This window comes from Schistocerca americana, chromosome 7, assembly GCF_021461395.2.
Source record: "Schistocerca americana isolate TAMUIC-IGC-003095 chromosome 7, iqSchAmer2.1, whole genome shotgun sequence".
NCBI classification, from domain to species: domain Eukaryota; kingdom Metazoa; phylum Arthropoda; class Insecta; order Orthoptera; family Acrididae; genus Schistocerca; species Schistocerca americana.
In genome coordinates, this window is record NC_060125.1 from 383,155,474 (window position 1) to 383,170,652 (window position 15,179).

The following is a 15,179-nucleotide window of genomic DNA, read 5'->3' on the forward strand; positions in this document are numbered from 1 at the left end:
GTGCCTCTTTTATAAATTTACGTCTTCATTTGTTGAACGTTCATTGTATTACATTATACCACCATTACTGTTGGATCAGACGCTATTACTAATTATTGTTTATGGATTTGTCCTAGACCGCAGCGCTCTGTTAATGTGGAGCGTACGTCCTGCGATTTTCCGCAGATGTGAGATCGTTTTCACTGCAAGAGACTTCGTACAGGCAATTCATGCCGCACAGCTAATAGAGACATGGATAATCGATTCGCATGCACGCTATTCAGCGCCCCCGGTTATCGGAAAGTTAATTATTGCCGAGCCATTAAGTCCAGTTAAAACCCAAATTAGCGACAGTAGCGGGCGCGGGGCGCCGGAATGGTGTCAGCAGGAAGTCACGTGGATTAATCTTCGCTAAGTGACAGGCGGCCGACGCGGAAGGGGTGGGGGTGGTAGGGGCGGGGAGCGACTTAATGAACCTCGCCGAGGTGTCCTCCTTTAGCAAAATCAAGACAAAAGCTGACCAAAGAGATCGTTAAATGGTACCGAGCTGTTACACAGTTTGAGCTCCGCTTGTGTTTATTTTCTGACATTTAAGCGAGACTCCATTTGTAGATACAAAATCCCCGACGCCCATTGGTACACTTATCCCTTTTTGTGTCGTTTTATTCAGAATTTTCGGTCCATGGCTTCATTTGACGAGTTGGAGATAATTAGGTTTGAATTACAAACAAAAACTGCGCGCAATATTGGTTCGTTCTCAATATCGTCCATAAACAAAAACATGTGTGTAAATCACACCATTTGACTGCAATAAGCGTTGCCACTATACCATTACAATGAGCAAAAATGCAGTGCAATCTGAAGTGGCTCATTCCGTCTGACTAACCTATCCTTCTCAATACTCTGATGATATTGTCTGTGCCTTCGACTCTACTTTGATGGTGGCTTGTGGCATAATTTTGTGGCATAATGGGCTATAAGTAATAATTAGTAGTCTTTTAATTTTATCTTTAATATAATATCAAATTACGCTGAAGACCATTTTCATGCAAGATTCAGTGCATCAAAACAGAAATTGGTATCCTTTACAGAATTACAGTTCTCTTGCGCCGGCCGGGGTGGTCGAGCGGTTCTAGGCGCTACCGTCCGGAACCACGCGACTGCTACGGTCGAAGGTTCGAATCCTGCCTCGGGCATGGGTGTGTGTGATGTCCTTAGGTTAGTTAGGCTGAAGTAGTTCTAAGTTCTACGGAACTGATGACCTCAGAAGTTCAGTCCCATAGTGCTCAGAGCCATTTGAAACCAGTTCTCTTGCGCTTGAAAATCATATAATATGTTAACTGACGCAAGTGGACAAAGGTGTACAAAAATAACAATCAGTACAAGGAAACCGCCGAAATAAAATTTGTATAGAACAGTGTTAATATGTCTATTAAATGATTGATTTTGATTAGTGAAGTACACATCTGAAGTATTTTGTTAAGACAAAGTTCTTCGAAATTTATCACTGTAATTTTGTCAATGTATTATTGAATTAATAGACCTAGAAAAAACATGTCGTAGGCAGAACTAGTCGTCTTAATCCACGTATACTGAACTCATGCTTTGATTGAGATGCCCCAGATCTCTCAAAATGCGTTTTAAGTATCAAAATATGAGCTGAGCATTAATGACGTGTGATGTTAGGTGAGATTTGTACATCGGAGCTATGCTATATGAAACCTTGCATTGCGAATAAGAATTTGTGCTGAGTCTCAGTAAATGTTAGTTTATGTTAGGTATAATTTCTAAACAGTGAACTGAAAGCAACAACTTGAATTATACGACGAGGAACGGTACAGAAAACATAAATGAATATAAGTAAAATTACAAACTATCATGGGCTTTTATTTTGTAGCTAATAGTATCTGTTATTTTATGTCAGGACCAACTTTTTTTGGAGAATATTTGTAACATGTTTGAGGTTAACAATCAGACAGTAGACATGGCATGTAGAAACACGTTCACAGTTTTATGTTCAATGCAGGTCATTAAGTAATGAAGGCTTTCGATGTAAGCATTCAAAGGGTTTCCTAAACAATCAGGACTGAATGCAGTGAACAGAAACAGTGGGGTGAACAGGAATGAAACTTCCAAATACTTCTATGCTATCGTGTCGGAAGGCAAATGGGAATATCGCTCAGTGATTTGTTTTTCTTGGTTGGTAGTGAACCAGTCTAAAGGAAACTTGTAATTTTCACAGTTGGCGACACTGTCAGTTGTTTTGTTCATTTAATAACGAACATCTGATGTACTGCTAAATTTGCTTAGTTCCAAACAGATGTGTAAGTACTAGCCTACATTGTGTTGTTTTAATTGAAGTATTTGATAAGCAAATTTGCAATTCCGTTCCATAAAACAAAAGTTCAGATTTAGAATGATTTATAATCTGACTCTTGTTTTTGCTAGTAGAAAATATAGGGCTGTATTTTCGGACTTCTTAGGAAGAAGATCAAGAATTTGACGGAAATGAAGAACCACCTGGCACTGTTCTCATCATACGAGATTATGCTGTGATAAAGTATTTGGAAATAGCAAGCAGTCATTTAGATTGTATGGATGTAAACCTTGCTGCTTAAAAGCCAATGGTTATGCTGATTTTTTATGTAAAAGGACATAGAATTAAATATTACCAGATGAGAAGTCAATTTTTACTCCAGGAGATGTTGTTCGAAAGCTCTTCCTTACTTCTGGAGACAAGGCTTGCACATTCAAGGAAATAATTTTTAAACATGATGTTATTGACTCCAAATTTCTCAATTAAATGATACAGATTACATTTTTTTTGGGAAAACAGAATAAAAAACCAAAGTCAACGCATTATTTTTGCTTTATGTGTAGAATTAAACTTTTTTGAACCAGATATATTCTATTTATTATTCTTCAAGATAGAGATACAATATAGGATAGGATGAACTGGATAGTCTTCCGGAAAACGAAATTTGAGGCAGACCAGGTCAAAGAATATCTGTACATGCAACATTCAGGGATTTGCAGCTAAAACCGAAGAAGTAGTAGTCCTAACTGAAATGAAGAAAACGGGCAAAGCTACATCTACATCTACTTCTACATCTACATGATTACTCTACAATTCACATTTAAGTGCTTGGCAGAGGGTTCATCGAACCATAATCATACTATCTCTTTACCATCCCACTCCCGAACACAGGGCGGGAAAAACAAACACCTAAACCTTTCTGTTAGAGCTCTTATTTCTCTTATTTTATTTTGATGGTCATTCCTACCTATGTAGGTTGGGCTCAACAAAATATTTTCGCAGTCGGAAGAGAAAGTTGGTGACTGAAATTTCGTAAATAGATCTCACCGCGACGAAAAACGTCTTTGCTTTAATGACTTCCATCCCAACTCGCGTATCATATCTGCCACACTCTCTCCCCTATTACGTAATAATACAAAACGAGCTACCCTTTTTTGCACTCTTTCGATGTCCTCCGACAATCCCACCTGGTAAGGATCCCACACCGTGCAGCAACATTCTAACAGAGGACGAACGAGTGTGATGTCAGCTGTCTCTTTAGCGGACTTGTTGCATCTTCTAAGTGTCCTGCCAATGAAACACAACCTTTGGCTCGCCTTCCCCACAATATTATCTATGTGGTCTTTCCAACTGAAGTTGTTCGTAATTTTAACACCCAGGTACTTAGTTGAATTGACAGCCTTGATAATTGTACTATTTATTGAGTAATCGAATTCCAACGGATTTCTTTAGGAACTCATGTGGATCACCTCACACCTTTCGTTATTTAGCGTCAACTGCCACCTGCCACACCATACAGCAATCTTTTCTAAATCGCTTTGCAACTGATACTGGTCTTCGGATGACCGTACTAGACAGTAAATTACAGCATCATTTGCGAAAACTTAAGAGAACTGCTCAGATTTTCACCCAGGTCATTTATATAGATCAGGAACAGCAGAGGTCCCTGGACGCTTCCCTGGGGAACACCTGATATCACTTCAATTTTACTCGATGATTTGCCGTCTATTACTACGAACTGCGACCTTCCTGACAGGAAATCACGAATCCAGTCGCACAACTGAGCCGATACCCCATAGGCCCGCAGCTTGATTAGAAGTCGCTTGTGAGGAACGGTGTCAAAAGATTTCCGGAAATCTAGAAATACGGAATCAACTTGAGATCCCCTGTCGATAGCGGCCATTACTTCGTGCGAATAAAGAGCTAGCTGCATTGCACAAGAACGGTGTTTTCTGAAACCATGCCGATTACGTATCAATAGATCGTTCCCTTCGAGGTGATTCATAATGTTTGAATACAATATATGCTCCAAATCCCTACAGCAAACCGACGTCAATGATATTGGTCTGTAGTTCGATGGATTACTCCTACTACCCCTCTTAAACACTGGTGCGACCTGCGCAATTTTCCAATCTGTGAGTACAGATCTATCGGTGAGCGAGCGGTTGTATATGATTGCTAAGTAGGGAGCTATTGTATCAGTGTGATCTGAAAGGAACCTAATCGGTATACAATCTGGACCTGAAGACTTGCCCGTATCAAGCGATTTGAGTTGCTTCGCAACCCCTAAGGCATCTACTTCTAAGAAACTCATGCTAGCAGCTGTTCTTGTTTCTAATTCTGGAATATTCCATTCGTCTTCCCTGGCGAAGGAATTTCGGAAAACTGCGTTCAATAACTCCGCTTTAGCGGCACAGTCGTCGGTAACAGTACCATCGGCACTGCGCAGCGAAGGTATTGACTGCGCCTTGCCGCTTGTGTACTTTACATACGACCAAAATTTCTTCGGATTTCCTACCAAATTTCGAGACAATGTTTCGTTGTGGAACCTATTAAAGGCATCTCGAGGTCCGTGCCAAATTTCGCGCATCTGTAAATTTTAGCCAATCTTCGGGATTTCGCGTTCTTCTGAACTTCGCATGCTTTTATGTTGCCTCTCCAACAGCGTTCGGACCTGTTTTGTGTACCATGGGGGATCAGTTCCATCTCTTACCAATTTTTGAGGTATGAATCTCTCAATTGCTGTTGCTACTATATCTTTGAATTTGAGCCACATCTCGTCTACATTTGCATAGTCAGTTCGGAAGGAATGAAGATTGGAAGGCTTCTAGTAACACTTTATCCGCTTTTTTAAATAAAATTATTTTGCGTTTGTTTCTGGTGGATTTGGAAGAAACGGCATTGAGCCTAGCTACAACGACCTTGTGATCACTAATCCCTGTATCAATCATGATGCTCTCTATTAGCTCTGGATTGTTTGTGGCTAAGATGTCAAGTGTGTTTTCGCAACCATTTACAATTCGCGTGGGTTCGTGGACTAACTGCTCGAAATAATTTTCGGAGAATCTCGGAAGATGTTTTCTGCCTACCACAGGTTTTGAACAAGTATTTTTGCCAACATATCGAGGGAAGGTTGAAGTCCCCACTAACTATAACCGTATGAGTGAGGTATTTATTTGTTACGAGACTCAAATTTTCTCTGAACTGTTCAGCAACTATATCATCGCAGTCTGGGGATCGGTAGAAGGAACCAATTATTAACTTAGTTTGGCTGTTAAGTATAACCTCCACCCATACCAATTCGCACGGTGTATCTACTTCGACTTCACTACAAGATAAACCACTACTGACAGACACAAAAACTCCACCACCAATTTTGCCTAATCTATATTTCCTGAACAGCGACTAAGACTTCGTAAAAATTTCTGCAGAACTTATTTCAGGCTTTAGCCAGCTTTCTGTACCTATAACGATTTCAGCTTCTGTGCTTTCTATTAGCGCTTGAAGCTCAGGGACTTTCCCAGCACAACTACAACAATTTACAACTACAATTCCGACTGTTCCTTGATCCAAGCACGTCCTGTATTTGCCATGCACCCTTTGAGATTGTAGCCCATCCCGTACTTTCCGAGGCCTTCTAACCTAAAAAACTGCCCAGTCCACGCCACACAGCCTCCGCTACCTGTTTAGCCGCCAGCAGAGTGTAGTGAACTCCTGACCTATTCAGCGGAACCCGAAACCCCACCACCCTATGGCGCAAGTCAAGGAATCTGCAGCCAACACGGTCGCAAAACCGTCTGAGCCTCTGATTCAGACCCTCCATCCGGCTCTGCACCAAAGGTCCGCAGTCGGTTCTGCCAAGGATGCTGCAGATGGTGAGCTCTGCCTTCATCCCGTAAGCAAGACGGGCAACCTTCACCGAATCAGATAGCCGCTGGAATCCAGAGAGAATTTCCTCAGATCCAAAGCGACACACGTCATTAGTGCCGACATGTGCCACCACCTGCAGCTGGCTGCACCCTGTGCTCTTCATGGCATCCGGAAGGACACTTTCCACATCAGGAATGACTCCACCCGGAATGCACACGGAATGGAAGAACGGAATGGTTACATCCATACCTACAGCGGGATGCCAGAAGAGGCGAAAGCCAGAGGTTCGGTCTCCATATCTATTAAGAAAACATACAAGAAAGATATAAAAGGTGGTTAAAGGATCCTGTACCTGAAATTGGAATTTTTAAGCCACTTAGTCGTGATCATGGCAGGGCATTCGCCAAATCACGACACTAGGAGGGAGGCAAGGAAAGCTGTATTCGGAACTGATTTGATCAATGGAGAAGGAATGTAATCGAAAGGAAACTTTAGTTATTGGAGACTTGAATGCACTTACTAGGTGGAGAAATAATGGTGCCATTGTTGGTCAGTTGGGGAAAATGTGTCAAATGAGAATGGGGTAGGTTGATGGACTTCTGGTGACTCAGTTTAGCGTTAAATCTATACATCAATATACTTTGCAATAACCGACTCGTAAGTTAAAGCCCAGTAACTATGTGATAACACGACAGAAAGCCAGTTTGTTTATAAGGCAAGTGAGAGTTCTATGGAGCTCCGAACCTGGATCAGACCATTAATTTTTGCTTTCAAGAACCTACTGTCCTTTAGATGGAAAGAGGTCGTATGTGAAGACTTTGAAAGAGTGAAGTAATTGGACGTCCACCTTAAATCCCCATGCAAACTTAACAGACTAAAGTCTTCCTCTGTAGATTTAGACTGGCAGCGAAGGCATCACATGTCAGGGATGATGCTATATAGACTATGTATCAATCACTTAAACGAAGATATATGAGGAGGGCTTTGAAACTCTGAGGAAGAAAATAAAATTGTGAAATGAGAGGAGGAATCCATGGTGGAACGAGGAAGTAGAGAAGTAGGTGAAGATGAAAAAGAAGGCCTATAATAAATATCTGGGCACTCGCTTTGATGAAGATATAAACGTTAGGGGGCAAACGGAAAGAAGCACAAACTACTGAAGCTAAAAATTAGGCTTGACAGAAAGACGGACAATATATAGAGGAAAACTTTGGTGGTACTAGAGCAAGCGGATCGCAGAACATGCTAGAGCTGGGATTACTCCAGTAAGCTTGGAGGGATGGATGAAGTATTTCCAAGCCTTGCTTACGAAGAAATGAAAGGAATTCATGCAAGGAATGAAGATGATGGATGAAGACAAAAATTCATGTACAGTCGTGCTCAAAAGTATCCGAACGACCTGAATTGCAATTCGCCTGATTAGAATGCAACCCACATAGAGCAGCCGTCTAGCAGGTCCTCTAATCGCCCCTCGGTACAGTCGTTTGACTATTGAGAATGGTTCCAACAAGTCACCACTAGAAAACACTGCTCCGTATTGCAATAACTCAAGATGTAAAGTAATACCAAGGTACTACAAATATCAGGGAACATCTTCTCACAGATAAGACGGTTCCTCAGGCTTGTAAGCTCACATTTATTGCAATAAATAACATACATGAAATGTTAACACTCTCATTATTACGTCAGATAGGTAATTCACGTAGTAAGCTCGTCGTATTCATGATTTCCTCTTCAAAATAACATACCGCACTTATTTTTAAAAATAACATACCGGAGTTATTATTTTACACAAAATGACATTAAAAATTTAAGTTATTCACGAGCAGCTAGTTGAGAATATGTATGAACCTCTAATGACACGACGAACCGTCTCGTTCCGCGTATGGATTCAAACCCAGGTCATGCAGACTAAGCAAAGACTTCGTGACTGACGGAAACTGTCATTCCTGACTAGGCATACAGAGAGTGATATACCTCGATTTTAGACAGTATCAGTTAGCAAATATCAACTTTAAATTACATAACGTAAACATTGTTAACGGACGCGAATTCCTACGCAGCATCCATTGTCCTTGTTAACTAACAACGAGAGATGTTAAATATTGCTTCTTCACAAGTAACTTACTTTAAATGCCGTGAGGTAAAATATTGTACTGGACAGGGATCTGAACCCAGAACCTAATGGGATTGTCATCGAAGCACAATCAACTGTGACATATCGGATTTTCTCGGCAGTAGCGAGATGTTTTAACTGAAATGACGAGACGAAACATTAATTTTTAATTTCCCAGGACTCCAACTTGGCACCTATCGCTGTTATAGTCTAGAGAAAACGAACGTTAAAAATGGGTTTGTTACACCAGCAACGACATGTGAGCATGTTTGAACTAGAAATAATATGACGAAGAGTTCAGTGTTGACTGGGAATCGAGCCCCACACGTATCGTTGTTGACTGCACACAAAGAGACGTCAGCTACCAAATTTTTCTCCACCAGCAGCTCGGAATAACATCCTTGAATTTACAATGATTTCGCAAACAGTTCTGTGTCTCACTGGGACTCAAAAACGTCAGATAGCGTTAGTGTTGACAACGAATGAAAATACATTAAACATCAAAATTATTACCCACCAGCAGATAGGTGTTCTCATGCTAGAGCTTAATAATACGTAATGAAAGCTTTACTGCCGGGCCAGGATTCGAAACCTTTCACGAGCGATATGTGAAGATGTTGAGAAATCTGCAGTTTTGAACAAACAACAAATTGCAGTCGAGCTGTATTGTCACGAAGGGATCAGATTCCGCGTTAATGGCGGTCTGAGTTGCATTCCCAGATCAGAACCAATCGACATACAGAAGCTCAAATAAAAGATGGATTAAGCGTCCTATGACCCTACATAGCGTTTGTTTCGTCACTAGAAATAAATAACTAGTATAAGAAAGGTTACTGTTGATAGAGTTTCTACGTGTCGCGACTTCTGACTTTATTGTGGTTCAACCTAACGTCTACTTAGTAGAGAAGAAATATCATGTTTAACATGAATGTCAGACCCCAATGCCATTATACCTTCTTCACCTGGCGTAGCCACAAGAGAACAGAATCTGTCTCTCCTTATCAAAGTTCATCAGCAGAAGTTGGAATCGATCCCAGACCATAAGTATATGAACCTAGCATCAATCCAAGAGACCATCAAACTCACTTCTCCGTCACTCACTTTTCTATCATAACAATGTTGCGTCACACTGGATGAGAATTCTGACCCACAGACTCCCTGTAGTGGTTTGCAGCATGTTCAGTACATTCATTTACTTGGTTGACCGAATCGCCATGAACTAGCTGCCTCGGTTACCCAGTGCATACATTCGATTTTATTTTGTATTCACCGAAATAAAATCACGTAACGGACACCTACACAGAACTGCCAACAGTGTAGGATGCAGAAATTTAAACAGGAAGTGTTCCTTTCGACTTGAGCTACTCTATTGCGTTATCTGTTCGTTAAAAACGTCGTGCAGTGCAAAAGAAAAGCTTTAACTGTCTGTCACTCAGAAGTCTAGATCCGGCTATATGAATTATCTCACAGCACTGTGCAATGCGCAAGTTCTGGAGCAACTGTTGTTGAGTTCTGGAGGTTCTGTAGCTGTGTGTCAGATAGTAGCGTAACGATTAGCGTCGCTCACTGTTGGGTACATTCACTGCTACATTTTTTATAACGCCATACTCCTGTCTGCTGATGTTATCGATCTAATGGAACTTTGAACATAATTACCTTCACTTCTCAACCCAAAATAGTTCCATGTGGAAAAAGGGCTAACCTCTTCGACATTTTGTTCTTTTCAGGTTTAATGGATGGCCAGGCTGCAGATGCAACTCGAAACTATTGTATTATGTATGGGGAGAGCGCATCGTGCCAAAATTCGTCACAAAAGTATTTTCTACGTTGGCAGTGGCATTTTATTCTCCATTAAACCTTGTTTGACAGCTTTAACTCAGAACAAGTTTTCTACATGCACGAAATCAATAAACTGCATGTGCATTGTCAGACTGTTATAGATAACATCAGAGAATTCGCATATATCATTGATGATTAATTTCTCTCTCATGTTAACTAATGTTTTAACAACACTAAAAGAAACCGTACGAAAATTGTGCATTGTATTATAAGAAATGAAATAAAACTACCCATGCTTACCTCACAACGAAAGTCTGTTTCAATAAAACTGAATATCTGTAAACAAGCGTGCCCCTATCGGCACGAATTAGTAAAATACTAATCGCTTGGATTTCGGTTGGGTCTGTGTTTGATTGGTATGATGTATCATACTCAAGTGGTATGCAAATGTGGCATTTCATAAAAAAAAGTTATGTATTCCTAGAAACCCAAAATTTGGTTGTCAGCAGCGGAAACAGGCGTTACCTGTTGTGCTGCATTGTAAGTTTTTCACCATTGCACTACGAACCGAAAGTATTTTCTTGCGATTTCCTTATCGATGTGTGATCTTACTGCTCGTAGCTCTTTCAAAGAAGGGATAAAAAACGTTACAGTCAGCAAAACTGGAGCCGCAAACCATAACAGTCATTTTCGCTCAGGTTAGCACGTTTCCACAGAGCTAAGGAAGAGATAGGCGTCTAAGTCTCCTCCTACGAGACCAGTAGCGGCTAGAACCCGTAAACCGCTATTTAAAGGACGTGATTAGACGCGATTTTCACGTGCAACGACTTTCCTGGGCTGAAAACCGTAAATTTACAAGCTTTTGTTACAGCTCAAACGTTAATAATAACTCAGATTAATCAATGGAAATGACAGGAAAAATCAAGTGAACTTTGAGGCTTAATTCCACGCACACCAGGAAGTAACTCGTCGATCACAGAGTTGCCAAATATACCTTGCCTTGTTGCCAAATCTTAGTTACATTACCAACAGGAAGAAGACGAACCGATGTGATCCTACAGTGGGCTGGGAAGTGACCATAGCTGACGTCTCAAAGACGCGGCTGCTACGGCCTGGAATACGTAATCCGTCTGATTCACATTTATGTAACTGGGTTTGGGGACTGGAGTGTAGTTACTAATAATACTCAGAACTGACTGCAAACTAAGCTTCATAAATCAGTAACTCTCATAATTGTTTTTATATATCTTTCGTAAGTAAGCTCAAAACTAAGAAAATCATTGACGAACGTTTCCGTGCCTCGCCGATAGTCGAGCACAACAAACAAATGAAAATAAAAAAGACTGTGTGTGTGTGTGTGTGTGTGTGTGTGTGTGTGTGTGGGAGAGAGAGAGAGAGAGAGAGAAAGATAGAGAAAGAAGAGAGAGAGAGAGTGAGGGAGACAGACAAAAATGGAAAAAGAATGAGAGAGAGAGAGAGAGAGAGAGAGTAAAAAGTTTGTTGCAAAGAAACTGAATCATAGTACATAAAGAAATCTTTCATTAAAATGACACGTTCTACATCATTACGAAATGTCGTATTCATGATCTATGGAACAAGCATCAATCTATTCTAATCTAATAATATTGCTGACTAGTCATGAAGAGGCACGAATTACAGAAATTTTCGCCAATATCAGTAACCAAATCTACACTTGAAAAAAAAAAAAAAAAGACGACAGTTTTTGTAATAAAGCTGGACTCCTTTAAAGACGCTTTCGTCCCTGTTAACTAACCACGGAAGATGTGTGATATACCTCCATTCAGAAGGAACAAAGTGTTCATGCATTTAAAGATAAATGGAAATGTCGTGTGGCTAGGGCCTCCCGTCGGGTAGACCGTTCGCCTGGTGCAGGTCTTTCGATTTGACGCCACTTCGGCGACCTGCGTGTCGATGGGGATGAACTGATGATGATTAGGACAACACAACACCCAGTCCCTGAGCGGAGAAAATTTCCGACCCAGCCGGGAATCGAACCCGGGCCCTTAGGATTGACAGTCTGTCACGCTGACCACTCAGCTACCGGGGCGGACCATTTAAAGATGAAGCGCATGATGAGAAGTTCTGTGACGGAGATACGAACCCAGCGCGCAATCGAATTGTTAACTAAGTAAAATCAAATGTTACGCATCGGTTTTTCTTACCAGCTGCTAGATGTTTGAATCTAAAATAGGGATACAAATTTACGTGCCTGAGCGACAGTCCTACCGCACACCTACTGTCCTTTATCATCCACGAACATAGTTCAGTAACACTTAATTACTCACCTACAGTAAGATGTATGCGTGTTTGACCAGAAATAACGACACCTATTGCGATTGTTGGCAACACATGAACAGACATTAAAAATGCACGTTAAATTTCACTAGCAGACTGGTATGCACGTGATAGGGCTTGAAATGAAATTATGAATATTTTTGTACTGGATCAGGATTCGGAGCCACATACTTACCTTTGGAGGAGACCTAGAGAAGATTGCAGTCTTCGGAAAAGGAACGAAATGATGGAACTATACTGTTCCGAGAAATTCAGATCCTCGAAAGATGAGATACGAATTCGAATCACCGTCTAGCGCCAAATTTTTCAACGTGTGTAGTTCAATCAAGTACAAGAAAAAATAAGAGCCCTGTTCTGTTTAAGTAGCTATCGTTTCATCAAATAAAATAAAATTTTCTAATGTAAGTAAGTTCACTGGAGACAGCATTTCTGTTTACCATGGCTTCCGCCTACGTCATGTCCCAAAGTAAACCGGCTCTGCCTAATTGGTAATGAAGGAACGTGATGTTTAATGCGGATTCTGGATTATAACGTCTTTCTATTGAGGTTAGCAGAGGTCAAGTAAATCTGTTTGTGCCTCTTAAAAGTAAATGCCTCAACCCACGCATTGCACCTGTGATAGTTCGTTCCACCAGACCATTGTGGCCACATTTCCCAGCCCCAGGAGTGTGCAGTAACGGATGATGTGCTTAGCTTACAAAAATAGTCACGGTGGAAAAAATGCGAGTCTATTCAATGGTTAAGTAGAAGCAATCTTCTGACGTGGAGATTATGCTATTCCCATGTCAACAGGATGTAATGACTCTTCTAGGCATCATAGCCTCGATGTAAAGCCATTTTGAAATATTCACTAATTCAGCAAATTTCTTAGTTCGAGAAAATCCACTGTGAAGTGTGAAGTTACCGGATCATTCGATTAATACCGCCATTGTTACTATCATTTTCTTCATACAATTGCTGGAACGCATGTGCTTGAAGATCATTTAATGCCTCTTGGTCATTATAGAAGTAGCTGCCCAGGAAGAGGTTCTTTCCCTGTCCACGGAGTCCTTTTCATGTTAATATCAAACATCAGCAATTACTCGCAGATTACATTAAAACTAAAGTAATTGATGAAGACATTACTTGATAACAAAAACGGACTGCCTTTCTTAATTTACTTGCGCCTAGAAATTGCTGTCGAATACTGTCAAACCAAAAGCCAAGGGATCTTACTGCCTTCCGTTATACGTCGCTGTCAGTTCTTCCACAAGATTTGGTCGACGTGACCTGTTTCAAGTTGTGTATGGCAGAGAATGTTTTAGAAAATCAATTGTTTTCCTTTGCAATAAACAGAAAGATTTTCATTGTAAGCTATCCAAGTTCAAAATTATCGCATTATTAGTTCAGATTTAATATTCACTTCTATAATGTAAGAAAGTATTTCACAGTTGCAAAACCCGCATCCGACTCATTGACCTTATAATTAGTCACTGACCATAAGTTCTAGCTCAGAGTGACACCAGTTTAAGTAACCTAATGTAGCGAAGACTGTTTGCCAGTGCTCTTTTTCACCGGGAAATATGCAATTCACTCATTGGGCTCCAGTAGTACACTGTGTGTATGCAGTGCATGCGGATTGTGGAATTTAGTGGTGCTCTCTCTTCCAGTACTGTATACAGCATGCCTGACCTAAACGGATCCTTTATCATTACAGGCCCTGGGCAGTGCAACATCATTCTGACAACAGTAATGTGCTTATACTGACAGCCTCACTGTTCGTTTTAGCTGATTTTGTAATCATTTAAATAAAACAACATGACCTTCCAGTGGGAGACATTTCGTCCCCCTTTTCCTTGTGTGAAATTTGTCAGTAAGTTTTTTGCCTTCCAACCAGCGAAATGCGGCAGAGTACAGTCAGTAATCTATTCACAAGCCACAATTTAGTGCCGTTAAGACGATTTCTTTAAACACTGGAAAATGAGGCACTCGGACTGCACTCAAGACTTCCTCCATGAAGCTGAAGGAATTTAGTTTCTTCTTAAATCGTCTTCTGCAGCAACGCTCACAGATATCTCAAATAGGAGAAGCTCTTTATCCACGTACGAAAGTTGTAAAATAAACTTAGCACAGTTTGAGTCAGGTCGTTCTTTTCCTTGTATAGCTCTGCATAAGTATTTTGTCTAAGAGGTATCACAAGTAGTGTTCCTGTAGCTGTGGGAATCATTGGTTGAAAACGAGTTTAGCGCCAATGGGTACAGTACTGCTAAATATTCAAAATGATTATCAACCTGTCTGAGCTCATCCACAAACTGAGGCGTATTTATAATACGGTAGCTAGACTGTGTATCCTTGTCTTCCTTGAGTGGGCATTAGACACACGTATACAATGCTATGAATACTTCGAACGCTGTAGCTAACGTTGCTCTCATAAAATAATTTTGTGTTGTTAATTTTTCTGGGTGTGAAGCGTGAAATATGTGTTGTAAATACAGTCTTAAATAAAAAAATTGTCTGTAAGGTGTACAATACAATTGTGCTGCCGTCAGAATTCTATGTCCGGCAATGGGCTCGATCTGGCTACATTGTAGACTGCGTAACTTCATGGAGGAAGTCTTGAGTGCAGTCCGAGTGCCTCATTTTCCACTGCGACTGTAGTCTTGAGGTAAAACGTAGGACTAGCTACTACGACATCTGGCAACCGAGAGCACTCGTCGACGTCAATTTTATCACCCCTTCCTTCTCGGTGCTGAAGCTATAGTGTATTTCAGGCGAATCTACAAAATATTTCGCCTTCTGTCACATTGGCATTAACAGTTTGGT